Here is an 18,297-nt window from a genome sequence, read left to right on the forward strand (position 1 = left end):
TTCAGAAAAGAGTTGGTGCAACCGAGATTTTTCGGGTTCTTTTCATCTAAATTCACAATTCATTCCCAGCGTCAAAGGCGGTGGAAAGGTGCAGCCAGTCAGGCAGCATCTGAGGAGCAGGAGAATCAACGTTTCGGGCATAAGCCCTTCATCAGGCATGATTCCTGACCGAGGGCTTATACCTGAAATGTCGACTCTCCTGTTCCTTGGACGCTGCCTGACTGGCTGTGCTTTTCCAGCATCCACAATCTTGACTCTGATCTCCAGTCCCCTCTGCCTCCTGATTTATTCCCAGGGCGTGGCACCGTTAGTTGGGCCAGCATCGAGGTTCATAGAATCCCTACAGCGAGGAAATGGGCCCTTCAGCCCAACAAGTCCATACCGACCCTCCAAAGAGTATCCCACCCCAAACCAATTCCCCATTTCTCAACATTTACCTCTGACAAGTGCACTTAACCTCAACAACTCTGAGCACTTTGGCACGGTTAATTCACCTAACCTGCACATCTTTGGACTGTGGGAGGAAACCGGAGCACCCGGAGGAAACCCATGCAGACACGGGGAGAATGTGCAAACTCCACACAGACAGTTGCCTGAGGCAGGAATTGAACCCAGGTCTCTCGCGCTGTGAGGCAGCAGTGCTAACCACTGTGCCACCATGTTTAACAGGATAGTGCCTGGTTATGGGGGATTTTAGCTATGATAGACTGGGTTCATTTTCACCAGAACACAGGAGGTTGAGGGGGTGACCTGATAGATATAAGATTGTGGATGTCATGTGGAAACTGTGCGGCTTTTTCCCAGGGCGGAGGGGTCAATTACTAGGGGACACGGGTTTGAGGTGCAGATGAGGGGGGAGATGTTTAAAAGAGATGTGTGAGGCAAGTTTTGTAGACAAAGGGTATTGAGTGCCTGGTGGAGGTGTTGGAAGCAGCACTCAAGAGGCTGCTGGATGACTACATCAATGTGAAGAAAATAGAGGGATAGGGATCCTGTCAGTGAAGGCAGTTTTCGTCTGTAGGGGCAAAATGTGTCAGCACAGGCTTGGAGAGTCCAAGGGCCTGTTCCTGTACTGTCCTGGTCTTTGTTCTTCTTTATAACGGCAGAGATCCTGCGTTCCTACCTAACTCCTTGAACTCCCTTTGCAGGACCTCATTTCACTTTCTGCCGATGACTTTATGAATAACTAATTTGGCTGCGCACTCTCCCAATTCAGAATATCCTGCTCTGGCTGAGAGACATCCTTCACCCTGGCACCAGGGAGGCAGCACACTATCCTGGAGTCTCACTTGCCTCTCTGAGCCCTCACCTTGGGGCGGCACAGTGGTTAGCACTGCTGCCTCACAGCGCCAGAGACCTGGGATTGATTCCAACCTCAGGGTGACTGTGTGGAGTTTGCACATTCTCCCCGTGTCTGCGTGGGTTTCCACCGGGTGCTCAGGTTTCCTCCCACTCACCAAAGATGTGCAGGTTAGGGTGGATTGGCCATGCTAAATTGTCCCATAGTGCCCAGGGATGTGCAGGTTAGGGTGGATTGGCCATGCTAAATTGTCCCATAGTGCCCAGGGATGTGCAGGTTAAGGTGGATTGGCCATGCTAAATTAGATTAGATTACTTACAGTATGGAAACAGGCCCTTCGGCCCAACAAGTCCACACCGACCCGCCGAAGCGCAACCCACCCATACCCCTACATTTTACCCCTTACCTAACACTGCGGGCAATTTAGCATGGCCAATTCACCTGACCCGCACATCTTTGTGACTGTGGGAGGAAACCGGAGCACCCAGAGGAAACCCACGCAGACACGGGGAGAATGTGCAAACTCCACACAGTCAGTCGCCTGAGGCGGGAATTGAACCCAGGTCCCTGGCGCTGTGAGGCAGCAGTGCTAACCACTGTGCCACCGTGCCGCCCCCAAATTGTCCCATAGTGCCCAGGGATGTGCAGGTTAGGGTGGGTTAGCCATGCTAAATTGTCCCATAGTGCCCAGGGATGTGCAGGTTAGGGTGGATTGGCCATGCTAAATTGTCCCATAGTGCCCAGGGATGTGCAGGTTAGGGTGGATTGGCCATGCTAAATTGTCCCATAGTGCCCAGGGATGTGCAGGTTAGGGTGGATTGGCCATGATAAATTGCCCCAAAGTGCCCAGGGATGTGCAGGTTAGGGTGGATTGGCCATGCTAAATTGCCCCAAAGTGCCCAGGGATGTGCAGGTTAGGGTGGATTGGCCATGCTAAATTGTCCCATAGTGCCCAGGGATGTGCAGGTTAGGGTGGATTGGCCGAGCTAAATTGTCCCATAGTGCCCAGGGATGTGCAGGTTAGGGTGGATTGGCCGTGCTAAATTGTCCCATAGTGCCCAGGGATGTGCAGGTTAGGGTGGATTGGCCATGCTAAATTGTCCCATAGTGCCCAGGGGTGTGCAGGTTAGGGTGGATTGGCCGTGCTAAATTGATAGTCGTGTTCAGGGACATGCGGGTTAGGGATAAATGTATGGGCAATAGGAGAGGGGGTTGAGTCTGGGTGGGTCACTCTGCGGAGGGTCGGTGTGGACTTGTTGGGCCAAAGGGCCTGTTTCCACACTGTTGGGGTTCAGTGATGATTCTGAGAATAGCGCCCACTACTAGTACTACTCACCTACACTTCACCCCTCCCTGGCGCACCACAGTGCTAGTCATGGGTGTACCACAGTGCCAGTCATGGGTGTACCACAGTGCCAGTCATGGGTGTAACACAGTGCTAGTCATGGGTGTACCACAGTGCCAATCATGAGTGTACCACAGTGCAAGGCATGGGTGTACCACAGTGCCAGTCATGAGTGTACCACAGTGCCAGTCATGGGTGTACCACAGTGCTAGTCATGAGTGTACCACAGTGCTAGTCATGGGTGTACCACAGTGCCAGTCATGGGTGTACCACAGTGCAAGGCATGGGTGTACCACAGTGCCAGTCATGAGTGTACTACAGTGCCAGTCATGGGTGTACCACAGTGCTAGTCATGAGTGTACCACAGTGCCAGTCATGAGTGTACCACAGTGCCAGTTATGGGTGTACCACAGTGCTAGTCATGAGTGTACCACAGTGCCAGTCATGGGTGTACCACAGTGCTAGTCATGGGTGTACCACAGTGCTAGTCACGGGTATACCACAGTGCTAGTCATGAGTGTACCACAGTGCTAGTCATGGGTGTACCACAGTGCTAGTCATGAGTGTACCACAATGCCAGTCATGGGTGTACCACAGTGCCAGTCATGGGTGTACCACAGTGCCAGTCATGAGTGTACCACAGTGCTAGTCACGGGTATACCACAGTGCCAGTCATGGGTGTACCACAGTGCTAGTCACGGGTGTACCACAGTGCTAGTCATGAGTGTACCACAATGCCAGTCATGAGTGTACCACAGTGCCAGTCATGGGTGTACCACAGTGCTAGTCATGGGTGTACCACAGTGCCAGTCATGGGTGTACGACAGTGCTAGTCATGGGTGTACCACAGTGCTAGTCATGAGTGTACCACAGTGCCAGTCATGGGTGTACCACAGTGCTAGTCATGGGTGTACCACAGTGCCAGTCATGAGTGTACCACAGTGCTAGTCACGGGTGTACCACAGTGCCTGTCATGAGTGTACCACAGTGCCATCATGAGTGTACCACAGTGCTAGTCATGAGTGTACCACAGTGCCAGTCATGAGTGCCATTGACCAGGTGACTGTTGCTGTTTTTCCCTGAGTGGCCATTTCCTCCGATACTATCCAAAACAGAAACTGGCCGGAACCCTCAGTGGGTCTGGCAGCATCTGTGTGGGGTGTTGGGGGTGGGGGGGATTGGTGGTGGAGTTGACATTTTGGGTCCAGTGACATTTCTTTAAAATGGGCCCCATGTGCTGGCTGGGCGTTCGCCCGATGGACGCTGTCGGAATTGTTATGTTTTCCCAGCTATTTCTCCTTCAGCTTTGTATTTCCAGCATTCGCCTCTTGTGAAAGGGGAATGGTCAAAACAGACGGCCTGCCCTCACTTATCCGTCTTCCTGGGGCTTACTCAACTCTTCACTAACTGTGTAGCCCTGACTGATGGTGTGACCCAGCTCAGTCATTGTGCTATCCGTGACATTCCCAGGCTCCTGGATGCTCCACAGTGAGTCCATCATAGCTCCAGACGTTCCATGCAGCAAATTAGGGAACTGCAGTCAAACATAGTTCCTGCATGGAGACTGGACGTGTCCCTGATCTCCCACCTATCACAGGGGGAGTGTTCAACAGGGTCAAATTCTCCTGCCATCTCAAACCATATCAACTAAACCTTCGGTATCAACTTCAGGAAACAGTCCGCGAACTGGATTAGGGTGGCACCGTGGTTAGCACCGCTGCCCCCCCCAGTGCCAGGGACCCAGGTTCGATTCCAGCCTTGGGTGACTGTGTGGAGTTTGCACAATCCTCCCCATGTCTGCTGTGGGTTTCCTACTGCAATCCCAAGGTGTGCAGGCTAGGTGGGTTGGCCATGGGGAATGCAGGGTTACAGGGATAGGGTGGTGTGGACTCGGTGGACCGAATGACCTGCTTCCACGTTGTAGGGACTCCATGAGTTGAGTAGTCAACCTTACCCGCTGGTCATCAAACTCCGGTGCCTCACTCCCCATTCAAATTTGCTTGATGAAGTGTAGCAGGCAGTGAATGACCACAGAAACATTGAAAATAGGAGCAGGGAGAGGCCATTCAGCCCTTCACAATCACGGCTGATCGTCCAACACAATCACCCAATCCTGCTTTCTCCCCGTAACCTTTGATCCCAAGTGCTATATTGAGCTGCCTCTTGAATACACTCAATGTTTTGGCATCAACTACTTCCTATGGTAATGAACTCCTGTCTTTGTGTGAAGAAATGACTCCTCAGCTCCATCCTAAATGTTCCACCCTGAATCCTCAGACTATGACCCTCTGTTTCTTGATGCCACCCACCATCAGGAACATCCTCCCTGCATCTATCCCCTGTTTCATAAAACCCCTACAGTGTGAAAACAAGCCATTTGGCCCAACAGGTCCATACTGACCCTCCGAAGAGTGACCCACTCCCCTACCCTATTACTCGACATTTACCCCTGACTATTGCACCAAACCAACACATCCCTGAACACTATGGGACAATTTACAATGGCCAATCCACCCTAACCTACACATCTTCGGGAGGAACTCGGAGCACCCAGCGGAAACCCACACAGACAACATGCAAGCTCCACACAGACAGTCACCCGAGGCTGGAATTGAACCCAGGTTCCTATCCCTGTGAGGCAGCAGTGCTAACCACTGAGCCACCGTGTTGCCCGTTTCAAATTGTATAAGTCCCCTCCATACGTCTGACCTCCAGCAAAAACAAACCTAACTTAGCCAACCTCTTCTCCATCGCCATCCCCGGAATCAGCCTGGCAAACCTTCGTTCCCTTTCTCGAGAGCAAGCGCGTCCTTCCTCAGAACAGGAGACTAAAACAGCATATGACAATCTCAGTGTGGCCTCACCAAGGCTCTGTATAACTGCAACAACACATCCCTGCTCCTGTACTCGAACCCTCTGGCAATAAAGGCTGACATAACATTTGCCTTCTTTACCGCCTGCTGTGTGCCCTGTATACTTGGACTTTTGGAAAGTGTTTGATATGGAGCCACATGGGCTGGCTCGTTCACAAATTAGAAATGTTTAGGATTGATGGCTCCTTGGCAGCATGGATGGAAATGAGGCGAAGAGTGTGGCGCTGGAAAAGCACAGCCGGTCAGGCAGCATCCGAGGAGCAGGAGAGTCGACGTTTCGGGCATAAGGCCTTCATCAGGAGCACGGATGAAAACTTGGCTAAAAGCTAGAGAGAATGTAAGGAGGGGCACTTCCCAAACTGGACTCGGCAGACGCTGGAGGTCAGAGTCAAGATTAGAGTGGTGCTGGAAAATCACAGCACGTCAGGCAGCATCCGAGGGACAGGAAAACTCGATGTTTTGGGCAGACGCCCTTCATCAGGAATGAGGCTGGGAGCCTCCGGGGTGGAGAGATGAATGGGAGGGGTTGGTACTGGGGGGAAGGTAGATGAGAGTGCAATAGATGGATGGAGGTGGGGATGAAGGTGATAGATCGGAGGGGAGGGTGAAGCTGATAGGTGGGAAGGAAGATTGACAGATGGGACAGGTCATGAGGGCGGTGCTGAGCTGCAAGTTTGGAATTGGGGTAAGGTAGTGGAGAGGGGAAAAGAGTAAACTGGTGAAGTCCACATTGATGCCATGGGGTTGGAGGATCCCGAGGTGGAAGACGAGGCGTTCTTCCTCCAGGCATCGGGCGGTGAGGGAGTGGTGATGGAGGAGGCCCAGGACCTGCATTTCTTCAACAGAGTGAGGGGGGGAGTTGAAATGTTCAGCCACGGGGCAGTGGGGTTGGTTGGTGCGGGTGTCCCGGAGACGTTCTCTAATGCGCTTCCCAAATTAGAGATGAGTTGAAATTGGTGCTCCGCAGGGATAGGTGTTGAGACCCTGATTGATATCAATGAATTGGAGATGGGTGTTGAGGGCAGGATCTCTAAATTTGCAGATGATACTAAGCGAGGGAGAAAGATAAAATGGGAGGATGACACTGAGGAGCATTGACAAGTTGGCTCCATGGGCTTATAGCTGGCATCGGGATTGCATCGAAATGTGGCAGAAGAAACATGGAGAGACAATACAAGCTCAAAGGTACAACTTTGAGAAGAGAACAGGAGTAGGAGTTTATTGTATTTTCTCTCTCTATCTCCCCTTCCCTGCTTCTCAAAGTATGTGGGTTGGCTAGCTCAGATGGCTAGAACATGGTGCCTCTCACACTAAGGTCATGTGTTCAATCCCCCACTGACCAGGTGTGTGATTGGGGTTTGCACGTTGCAGGTTCCAAATTGCTGAATATGCATTTGTCCTTGCTTTTACTGGCTCGGTGGTTAGCACTGCTGCCTCACAGCGCCAGGGATCCGGGCTCAATTCCCACCTTGGGCAACTGTCTGTGTAAATTTTGCACATCCTCCCAGTGTCTGTGTGGGTTTTATCTGGATGCTCTGGTTTCCTCCCACAATCCAAAGTTGTGTGTGTTAGGGTGGATTGGCCATGAAAAATTGTCCCATAGTGTCCAGGGATATGCAGGTTAGGGTGGATTGGCCATGAGAAAATGTCCCATATTGTCCCATAGTCTCCAGGGGTGTGCATGTTAGGGTGGATTGGCCATGTTAAATTGTCCCATTGTGTCCAGATGCATTAGTCAGTGCTAAATATAGGATAGAGGATTGAGTCTGAGATCGTGTATCAGGTATAAGCAGGCAGGGAAAGAGTGAAGTTCTGAGTTTTGTGAAGCAAGGGGTTCAGCTGAGCATGACTCAGATCAGATAAGAACTTACAGTTAACAATAGGGTGCTGGAGACAAGGGTAATGGGTTAACAAGATGGAAAAGCAGTCACTATATGGAGCTGTTTAACAATATTGGAAGCATTCATTATGCAAGGTCAGCTAACAATGGGAAAACTATCCACTGCATGAATCCAGTTAACAATGTTAAGAGCATTCATTGTAGAACAGTACATAGAACATTACAGCACAGTATAGACCCTTCAGCCCTTGATGTTGCGCCGACCTGTCATACCAATCTGAAGCCCATCTAACCTACACTATTCGATGTACATCCGTATGCTTGTCCAATGATGACTTAAATGTACCTAAAGTTGGCGAATCTACGACCATTGCAGGCAAAGCATTCAATACCCTTACTACTCTCTGAGTAAAGAAACTACCTCTGACATCTGTCCCATATCTATCACCCCTCAATTGAAAGCTATGTACCCTCGTGCTCGCCGTCACCATACTTGGAAAAAGGTTCTCCCTGTCCACCCTATCTAATCCTCTGATTATCTTATATATCTCTATTAAGTCACCTCTCAACCTTCTTCTCTCTAACGAAAACAGCCTCAAGTCCCTCAGCCTTTCCTCCTAAGACCTTCCCTCCATACCAGGCAACATCCTAGTAAATCTCCTCTGCACCCTTTCCAAAGCTTCCACATCCTTCTTATAATGCTGTGACCAGAACTGTACACAATACTCCAAGTGTGGCTGCACCAGAGGTTTGTACAGCTGTAGCATAACCTCATGGTTCCGGAACTCGATCCCTCTATTAATAAAAGCTAAAACACTGTATGCCTTCTTAACAACCCTGTCAACCTGGGTGGCAACTTTCAAGAATCTGTGTACCTGGACACCAAGATCTCTCTGCTCATCTACACTACCAAGAATCTTACCATTAGCCCAGTACTTTGCATTCTGGTTACACCGACCAAAGTGAATCACCTCACACTTATCCGCATTAAACTCCATTTGCCACCTCTCAGCCCAGCTCTGCAGCTTACCTATGTCTCTCTGGAACCTACAACATCCTTCGTCACTATCCACAACTCCACCAAACTTAGAGGTCTTGGTCTCTGCTATTGACCCTCATTGATTGTAACAGGCACCCAGTTGATTTGTATGTTTCCTTATCTGGATGCTCCTCCCTGTAACATGACTATATAGTTCATTGAGAAACTGCTGTTCAAGACAAGACATGAGCTCATGTCTCTGCGCACATGGGCGATTGTTCTCTCTCCTTCCAGGGCCCAGAATAAAGATGAAGGAGGTAAAGCCATACTGTGTCTCTGAGCGTTTTACTTCAAGTGAGGGGTGGGAGGGGGGATCGGGGTGACAATATTGGCATAGTTGGCAGGATCCAAATAAATAGTTACGATCGGATGGTGTCAGCGGCTGCCCAGAACATCAGTGTCTGGAGACCGACGGGCCCACAAGGTAAGATTTTAAACCTTAGTCCCTCCCAATGTTCCTGTGTGCCAGCGATGGTCCCTTCGTTCGATCACTCTCTCTTCAACAGATTCCTGAAATGGTAATTAGTTCAGTTGAGAGATATAGTTTCACAAGTGTGCAGGAAGGCAGAGTTTGACTCCTCTGCACTGCGTTGGGAGGGAGGGGTGTGTGATTGAGGTTTGAGTCCTTTGTGTGATACTGGGGTTAGAGTCTCCGGGGCTGGGTTTTGTTGAGGTTCGAAGCCTCTGCGCAGTACTGGGGTTAGACCCCCCTGTGGTGGGTTAATTTGAGGTTCAAGTCCTCCGCACTGTGCTGAGGTTCCAGCTCTCTGTGTGTAAGCGAGGTTCAAACTCTCTGTGTTAAATTGGGATTTGAGTTTCCTGTGTTTAGTTGGGATTCACGTTTTCTGTGTTGAAGTGGGATTTGGATTTTCTGTGTTTAATCAGGGTTCGAGTTGTCTATTTTTAAGTGGGATTTGCGTTCTCTGCCTTTAAGTGGGATTTGAGTTCTCTATGTTTCAGTGGGGTTCAAGGCCCCCTGAGGAGTAAAGTGAGAAACGGGTTAAAATCCCCTAGTGGTGAAATTTGAGGCCTGGTGAGTCTTTGGGGAAAGAGAGTGACTCGGATTGCGATGCCATGTGGTCTGCTGCGAGGGCTTTCTCTGTTTATCAGTGTAATTTCAGAGCAAGGATGCAAACAAAAATGAGAAAACACTGAAATTAAGATTGTGCTAATATTTGGGTGAAGAGGGGAGGTTTCAATATCAATTGTGCCATGCTGAGAGTGTTTGATGTTTAAACATTTTGGGTAAAATACTGGATCAGAAAATCCTTTTCAGTAACTGTTTGGCCTTGTTTGAATCAGGATCTCAATTCAATGTGTTTTGTCGGCTGTGTAAGAGGGCAGATTTTGTTTTTACATTGAACTTGTACATGTCCTTTTTAAAATTATTTGGAGATGCCGGCGTTGGACTGGGACTTACAAAGTTAAACTCACACAACACCAGGCTATAGTCCAACAGGTTTAATTGGAAGCACTAGCTTTCAGAGCGCTGCTCCTTCATCAGGTGGTTGTGGATTTTATCTTGTACTCCACAACCACCTGATAAAGGAGCAGCGCTCCGAAAGCTAGTGCTTCCAATTAAACCTGTTGGACTATAACCTGGTGTTGTGTGATTTTTTTTTACTTTAAAATGATCAAACTTGTAACCTTAAAACAAATTGATTGGGTGCATTGAGCTGTGAATTGTTTGAAATTCCACAATGCCTGTTTAAAACAAAAACATGTGGGTCAGTGGTCATGCTTTCCCCCGATGAGAATATTGCATTACAATATCTTTACTGCTGTGGTTTTAATGCAGAGCGTTCACAAAAAGTACGTTTTTAGGTTGATGTTTTGTTGAGATTTTCTAGAGAAAATTAGCACGTGAGGCTGAGCTATTCAAATTCTGTTAATTATTGTTCAGACTTCATTGGCCCCTTTCATATTGCAAATATAAAGAATGTTGATCTCTGCCAAAGTTGCCACTGTAATTCCGACTGTTTTATTTAGGAAGTTTCATTTGGAGAACATATTTTAAAATATTCACCATCCTTGTAAATCTTTTCTGAACCCTTTCGAGTTTCACAACATCTTTCAGATAGGATCCTCCCAACTCCTGTCCTCAATAATCTGACCAATAAAGGACAGCATGCCAAATACCTTCTTCACGATCCTATCGACCTGCAACTCCACTTCTTCACTCTTCATGCTCATGACTGAGGAGCTGATTGAATCCATTGGATCATTCAGTATGCAAGGTCAGCTAACAAGGGGAAAAGCATCCATTGTATGAATCCAGTTAACAAGGTGAAGAACATTCATTTGTAACAGTAAAGGGCTTGTTCTCTGCTATTGATACTCATTGATTGTAACAGTCACCCAATTAATATGTATGTTGCCTTATCTGAACGCTCCTCCCTGTAAAGTGACTCTAGAGTTCATTGAGAAACTGTTGTTCAAGAGAAGACGGTGAACTCATGTCCCTGTGCACATGGGCGATCATTCTCTCTCCCTCCAGGGCCCGGAATAAAGATGAAGGAGGTAAAATTATTGTGTCTCCGAACGTTTTGCTTCGGCTGTGGGGGTGGGGGTGGGGAGGGGGAAACGGGACGACAGTTCTGCATGGGTTGCTCTTCAGAGGGTCGGTGTGGACTTGTTGCACCGAAGGGCTGTTTCCACACAGTAAGGAATCTAATCTAAAAGCACAGTCACTGTCCCATGCACTTGGTTCAAGCACATCACCGCTGCCCCTTCTCCATTTGCAGTGAGCTGCTACCAAGAGGATGAAGGTGGAGGTGGGAAAGAAGGAGACGTGCAGTAAGCTACATGCATTACACATCCTTGGCTTCATTGGTCAGAACATTGGATGTGGGAGTCGGGAGGTCATGTTGCGGCTCTGCAGGCCACTCTTGAAGTACTGTGATCAACTCTGGTCTCCCCTGCTATAGGAAGGATGCTGTTACACTTAAAAGGGGACAGAGAGAACTGACAAGGATGATGCTGGTCCGAGAGAGAGAGGCTGAACAGGCTGGGGCTATTTTCCCTGGAGTGTCGCAGGCTGACGGGTGACCTGATAGAGGTTTATACAGTCATGAGGGTGAATAGTCAAGTTCTTTTTCCCGGGGCAGGGGAAATTCAAAACTAGAGGGCATAGGATTAAGGTGAGAGGGGGAGATTTAAAAGAGACCCCACGGGCAATCTTTTCACCCAGAGGGTGGTGCATGAATGGAATGAGCTGCCAGAGGAAGTGGTGGAGGCTGGTACAATTACAGCATTGAAAAGGCATCTGGATGGGTATATGGATAGGAAGGGTTTAGAGGGATATGGGACAAATGCTGGCTAATGGGACTGGGTCAGATTGGGACGTCTGGTCAGTGTAGACATGTTCCACCTGAAGGGTCTGTTTGCTTGCTGTATGACGCTATGACCTCAGGGTTCATGTGCAGAATTCTCTGAGAGATGGGCATCACTTCGGGGTTAATGGCACTCCAACCCCAAGATCTTTATTTCCTCATTCGCACCCGTTATCTTGTGACAAGCACTCGGAAATATTTGAGTGAACAACATCTTGTCGTTTGACAAAGCAAAATTGCTCGAGGGGACACAATCTTTTCCTCCTCCATCTGGATTTGGACCATTCGATGCAGTTACTTGTCAATTTTAACAAAGCGAAATCTTGTGCCGAAGTAGGTTGGTATGAATTATTTATCGAAGGTGGGAGTGGGTGTGCCTGTTCCTCTGAAATATGTTAGAACTGTGTCCATTCCAATCTCATTCTCAGCCAGGAATGGAGGGGTTGGTGCGTCGCTCGATCCCCCATCGTCCTGAGGAATTTTCTCTGTCAGTTTTTATTTAACCAAGTTCATCAGAGAGCAGGTTCCAAATAAACCTGTTGGACTATAACCTGATGTTGTGTGATTTTTCACTTTGTCCCATCCCAGTCCAACACCGGCCTCTCCAAATCTTTTTTTTAAGCAGTTCACTTCATAAAGTACTGGAGGCTTCGACTCCATTTTGGTGCTAACAACACAAAAATCTCCCCCATTTTGCTGTGCAGGCTCTTGTCGTGCAGTGGTACTGTCCCTATCTCTGAGCCAGGAGGCCTGAGTTCAAATCCCACTTGTTCCAGCAGGATGCCTTAAGATCTCCAAACAGACTGATCAGAAAATATCTCTACCCTGCAAGAGGCTATCACAGTACAGCGGTAAAGTCCGTATCTCTGAGCCCACTGTTTCAGAGATCAGGCATCTAACATTGGTTGATGAGAAAATATCTCTGCTCTTCTTTGCTTGCCCGCTCCCTGTATTCTTTAATTGCCAAAGAGACCATAAGCCTGCATGAGATACATTCAATAGGGGAACATCCTCAACCAGAAACTTGGGGTGAAATTCTACAGACTCGTTCCTTTGGGTGACCATTTATCCTGAAGCAGTCTTCAATTTTTGTTCAAGATGGTGGAGCAGTGGTAGTGGAATGTGTGGGCTCTCAGCCCATCGACTTGTCCACTTTGTTCTTCTATTTTTGTTTCAAATGTTTCCATTTATTATGGGACTTTACCTTCTTCTAATGACCTCGGCAGAAGGCATCTTCTCCCGGCCCAGGCCTGCTGACGAGGTGGTTTCCAGCAACCCCGACTGGTGGTGTAGGCCTGGCGAGGAGGTCTCCCAGTGTGGTGGTCTCGTCCAGGAGGGGGTGGTCTCGGGCTGGTGAGGAGGTCTCGTCTTTATTTTGGAGGTGGCTTCAGAATATTCCAATGGCCCAACACGGCAGTCTAGTCCCAGCTCAGAGGCCTAGTCCCAGCTCGGAGGTCTAGTCCCAGCTCGGAGGTCTAGTCCCAGCTCGGAGGCCTAGTCCCAGCATGGAGGTCTAGTCCCAGCTCGGAGGTCTAGTCCCAGCTCAGAGGCCTAGTCCCAGCTCAGAGGCCTAGTCCCAGCTCAGAGGTCTAGTCCCAGCTCAGAGGCCTAGTCCCAGCTCAGAGATCTAGTCCCAGCTCAGAGGCCTAGTTCCAGCTCGGAGGCCTAGTCCCAGGAAGGACGTTGAGTTCCAGCATGGAGGTCTAGTCCCCAGCTTGGAGGCCTAGTCCCAGCATAGGGGTCTAGTCCCCAGCATGGAGGTCTAGTTCCAGTTCGGAGGCCTAGTCCCAGCACAGAGGTCGAGTCCCAGGAAGGACGTCGAGTTCCAGCATGGTGGTCTAGTCCCCAGCTTTGAGGCCTATACCCAGCATAGGGGTCGAGTCCCCAGCATTGAGGCCGAGTTCCAGTTTGGAGGCCTAGTCCCAGCACAGAGGTCTAATCCCAGCTCAGAGGTCCAGTCCCAGGAAGGACGTCAAGTCGCAGCAAGGAGGTGTATTCCCAACAAGGAGGCCTAGTCCCAGCATGGAAATGTCATTTTGGTGTGGCTTGGTAGTCTCTGCCTGATCTTCAGCTTACCTCAAACCCAGGAGCCGTTACTTGAACTATGATGAACTTTTGCTTCTTTTTTTTCTCACTTACGACTTCTGTCATTAAGTTAAGCACTCATAAACTTTATTTTTTTTTGTTGTAAACATACATGTGACAATAATTTGCTATTTTGAATGATCGAGCCCTAATCCTGAGACCACGTTTTAAATGCAATGGCTCCATTGCTCACCCCTGCCATTTCCAGTCAGGATTCGGGAATTTACAAATCAGGCACAGACCAAGGGGATTGGCTGCTAACCCTATCGTGCGAGTATCACGGTGGCTCAGTGGTTAGCGCTGCTGCCTTACAGTGCCAGGGACCCAGGTTCAATCCTAGCCTTAGGTAACCCCTGTGTGGGATTTGCATGTTCTCCCTGTGTCTGCATGGGTTTCCTCCAAAAATGTGTAGGCTAGGGTGGATTGGATGTCCTGAATTGCCTACAGATGGGTCGGTTAGGTGCATTAGTCAGCGGTTAAATGTAGGGGAATGGGTCTGAGTGGGTTGCTCTTCTGTGGATCGTTGTGGACTTGTTGGGCTGAAGGGCCTGTTTTCACACTGTTGGAATTCTATAAAAATTCCAGGGCCTATGCACCCAATCCACCGACCGTGCACACAGTCATGTTCTATCCTCCAAAGCCCATGTGTTTGAGGGTTAAGAGCTTTAATCTCTGCCTTTCCCAGATTCTGACCGTCTTTCTGAAAGCTCTTATCTTCCTCGCTCACATTTTTGGCACTCTTGATGTCTCCGCTCGATAAGGCTCTTCCTGTCATTCTTCTCCATGGGTCATGGGAGCTGGTGCTTTTATCGCTCCTTCCCCACTGCCTGCTCAGCATGCTTTGCAAAGTGCTGACAACATCGCTGAAGCAATTCTCCTTCAAAAGGCAGCGTCCCCTAAGCTCAGCTCAATAACAAACAAAACCACACAACACACACTCCCTGAATTGCAAACAGCCATCTGAAGAAACCTGGCTTCAGGTAATCTGTGTTTGATGTGTCAATCCAAGAGCTCATTGTTGATTGAGATTGAGTGGTACGTAAGGCTGAAATGGAGCAAGCTGGTGGATTCATTTCTTTCAGTGCAACTCAGTTTCTGAGGATAATGTGAGAAATGGTCTGTAATTTTAAAAAGTCATTCCTGATGAAGGGCTCCGGCCCGAAACATCGATTTTCCTGCTCCTCGGATGCTGCCTGATCCTCTGTGGCTTTTACAGCAACACACTCTCAATTGAGATTGTTTTAAAGATTAGATTGCCTACAGTGTGGTAGCAGGCCCTTCGGCCCAACAATTCCATGGTGACCCTCCGAAGAGTAACCCACCCAGACCCATTTCCCTCTGACTAATGCACCTAACCCTACAGGCAATTTAGCAATGGCTAATCCACCCTAACCTATACATCTTTGGACTGTGGGAGGAAACTGGAGCACCCAGAGGAAACCCACACAGACACGGAGAGAATGTGCAAACTTCACACAGGCAGTCACACAAAGCAGGAATCGAACCTGGGTCCCTGGTGCTGTGAGGTTGCAGTGCTAACCACTGAGCCACTAAGCACCTCTGGCTTGGGCAGCTAGACTAGAAGATGTTGTGAAACCTGCAGGTATCCACAAAAGATTTACAGGGATGTTGCCAGGGTTGAAGGATTTGAGCTATAGGGAGAGGCTGAACAAGCTGGGGCTGTTTTCCCTGGAGCATCGGAGGCTGAGGGGTAACCTTATAGTGGTTTATAAAATCATGTAGGGCATGGATAGGATAAATAGACAAAGTCTTTTCCCTGGGGTGGGGGAACTAGAGCGTGAGAAGGGAAAGATATATAAAAGGGACCTAAGGGGCAACGTTTTCACCCAGAGAGTGGGACGTGTATGGAATAGGCTGCCAGAGGAAGTGGTGGAGGCTGGTACAATTGCAACATTTAAAAGGCATTTGGATGGATATATGAATAGGAAGGGTTTGGAGGGATGGCTGGTGGGACTAGATTGGTTTCGGAGATCTGGTGAGCATGGATGAGTCGGACTGACTGTGCTGTGACTCTAGGACTCTGTGTAGACTGCAGCTCAGTGAAAGTGAAGACTGCAGATGCTGGAAACCAGAGTTTAGATCAGAGTGGTGCTGGAAAAGCACAGCAGGTCAGGCTGCATCCAAGGAGCAGGAAAGTCGACATTTCGGGCAAAAGCCCTTCATCAGTAATTTGCAGCTGTCAGATATACCATGACCACTTCCAAAAATTACAGAGAGGGAAAATTCCGTCTTGTCTGAAAAGGGATAAATTAAAACCTTGTCTGCTTCAACTATCTATACATCAGCCTCCCCCTGTCCTGGCCACTTTTTTAGATATTACAGACCAGGCTGTGACAGATTCAAACAGCTCAGTGCCAAGGGAGGTGGGAGAAAATCACAGAATCCCTGCAGTATGGAATCATACATCTTCCCATTCCCGTCCATACCAACCCTAGCATTCCACCCTATCTCCTGCATTTCCCACAGCTAATCCACCCAGCCTAAACATCCCTGGACACTGCATGGCAACATAGCAAGGCTTAACCTGCACATCATTGGGCTGTGGGGGGAAACCCACACAAAGGCATAGGGCAAATGGGCAAACTCCACACAGACAGTCACCTGAGGTTGGGATTTAACCCGGCTCCTTGGTGCTGTGAGGCAGTGGGGCTAACCACTGAGCCCCTGTGTAACCCAGGGTGGAAGCTCAATAAATAATCAGTACAGCAGTGATTGCTGAAATGTCTGTGCATGAGGGGAGTACAGGATACCCCTCGAACTGACTGATATCCCCAGCAACAGTCTCCAAGTAACCGACACAAACCATCCCTCAACTGCCTGGTGCCCATGGCCAATATCAATGGTTGGTCAATGTTCCTTGGGTTACAGCCACTCTTCTGGATAACCACCCCATCCGCATTCATCGGGAGGTCCCTGTGATTGCCTTAGTCCCACTGCCAACGCACCCTCTCCTTCAATGTCACTCCACCTGACTCGGTTAAGGATCACAACTTGAGGGACATTTCAGAGAACATGGCCGGGACACACGCACCCAACAGCCCCACCGCCCTGTGGCTGCCCGCTCCAACTCCCCCTCCAACTCTGCCAATGACATGCAAGTCCTTGGCCTCCTACACCGGCCAATCCAAGCCACCTCACACCTGGAGGAAGAACACCTCATCTTCCGCCTTGGGAGTCTCCAACCACACAGCTGTAATGTCGCTTTCATCAGTTCCCTCATCTCCCCTACCCCCCCACCTCATCCCAGATCCAACCCTCCAACTCAGCACCGCCATCTTGAATAATCCAACATATCCATCTTCCTTCCCACCTATCTGCTCCACCCTCAGCTCTGACCTATCACCATCATTCCCCACCTGCATCTACCTCTTGCTTTTGCAGCAACCTCCCCCACTCCAGTCCCAGTCCCCCTCCAATTTATCTCTCAGCCCCATGGGCTCCTCCACACTACCCCACCCCCCACCTTCCTGATGAAGGGCTGATGTCTGAAACGTCGACTCTCCTGCTTCTCAGATGCTGCCTGACCTGCTGTGCTTTCCGAGTGTTACCCTTTCTGACTCTGGCTCACAATTGACAGTGAGGCGCTCAGATCGGGGCTTGGGGCAGCAACTAACCACAGTTACCCGGTGCCAGACCCAGAGAGGGAAGGGAGGGTGACATGGGGCTGGATTGCAGAGTACAGAGGAACCTCGATTCTCTGAATATCGATTATCCAAATTTCGGATTGTCTTGAAGAAGAAGATTACAACTCCCCGCAAAAACGTTACATCGAAGAGGTAAGTGTATTGGACTCACCAGTACTGAAGAAGATGTGAAAACGCTGGCAAAAACAGAAAAAAACACCAGCAGTGACTGGGTTTTAGGTAAGGGTTAGTTACACAGCCCTTTGCAAAAGTAAGTGGTTTACAGTATTCCCATCACTTTACTGGGCCGTTCATGGAAAAAATGCCTGAGAATGTAAACGCATACACGAGGTGGTGCTTTTGTCTTTCTGTTGCGCGACTGAGTTCCCAGGAAATGACAAATGCTCTTGCAATCGTAGAAGCTGTTCTGGACCTTGTTTAATGCAAGGATTTCATACACAGTATTTATGTGACGGTACGGATTTAATCTTTCTCAGTTTAACCTGCAATTTGCAGAATGCAAAGACTGGTTTGTTTAAATAGCAGACTCATCAAAATTATCGATTTAAACCAACTCTCCAGGGGAGCGCAGCGTTAGATCAGTATGGCGTCCCTTGTGTAAGGTCAAATCGATTATCTGAAGAATCAATTATCCAAATGAAACAGCGCCTGCCCATCTTGTTTGGAAATGCACGGTTCATCTGGATATCCACAACAATAAAGCAGGAGCGTGACTTAACATTGTGACATTCTCACAGGAATCACTCTGCAAACTCCGAGAGGATGTTTGTCAGCAACAGGACAGGATCTGCTCACTCACTGCAGCGATGTTTTCCCAC

Source organism: Hemiscyllium ocellatum, chromosome 38 (genome assembly GCF_020745735.1).
Source record: "Hemiscyllium ocellatum isolate sHemOce1 chromosome 38, sHemOce1.pat.X.cur, whole genome shotgun sequence".
NCBI lineage: Eukaryota > Metazoa > Chordata > Chondrichthyes > Orectolobiformes > Hemiscylliidae > Hemiscyllium > Hemiscyllium ocellatum.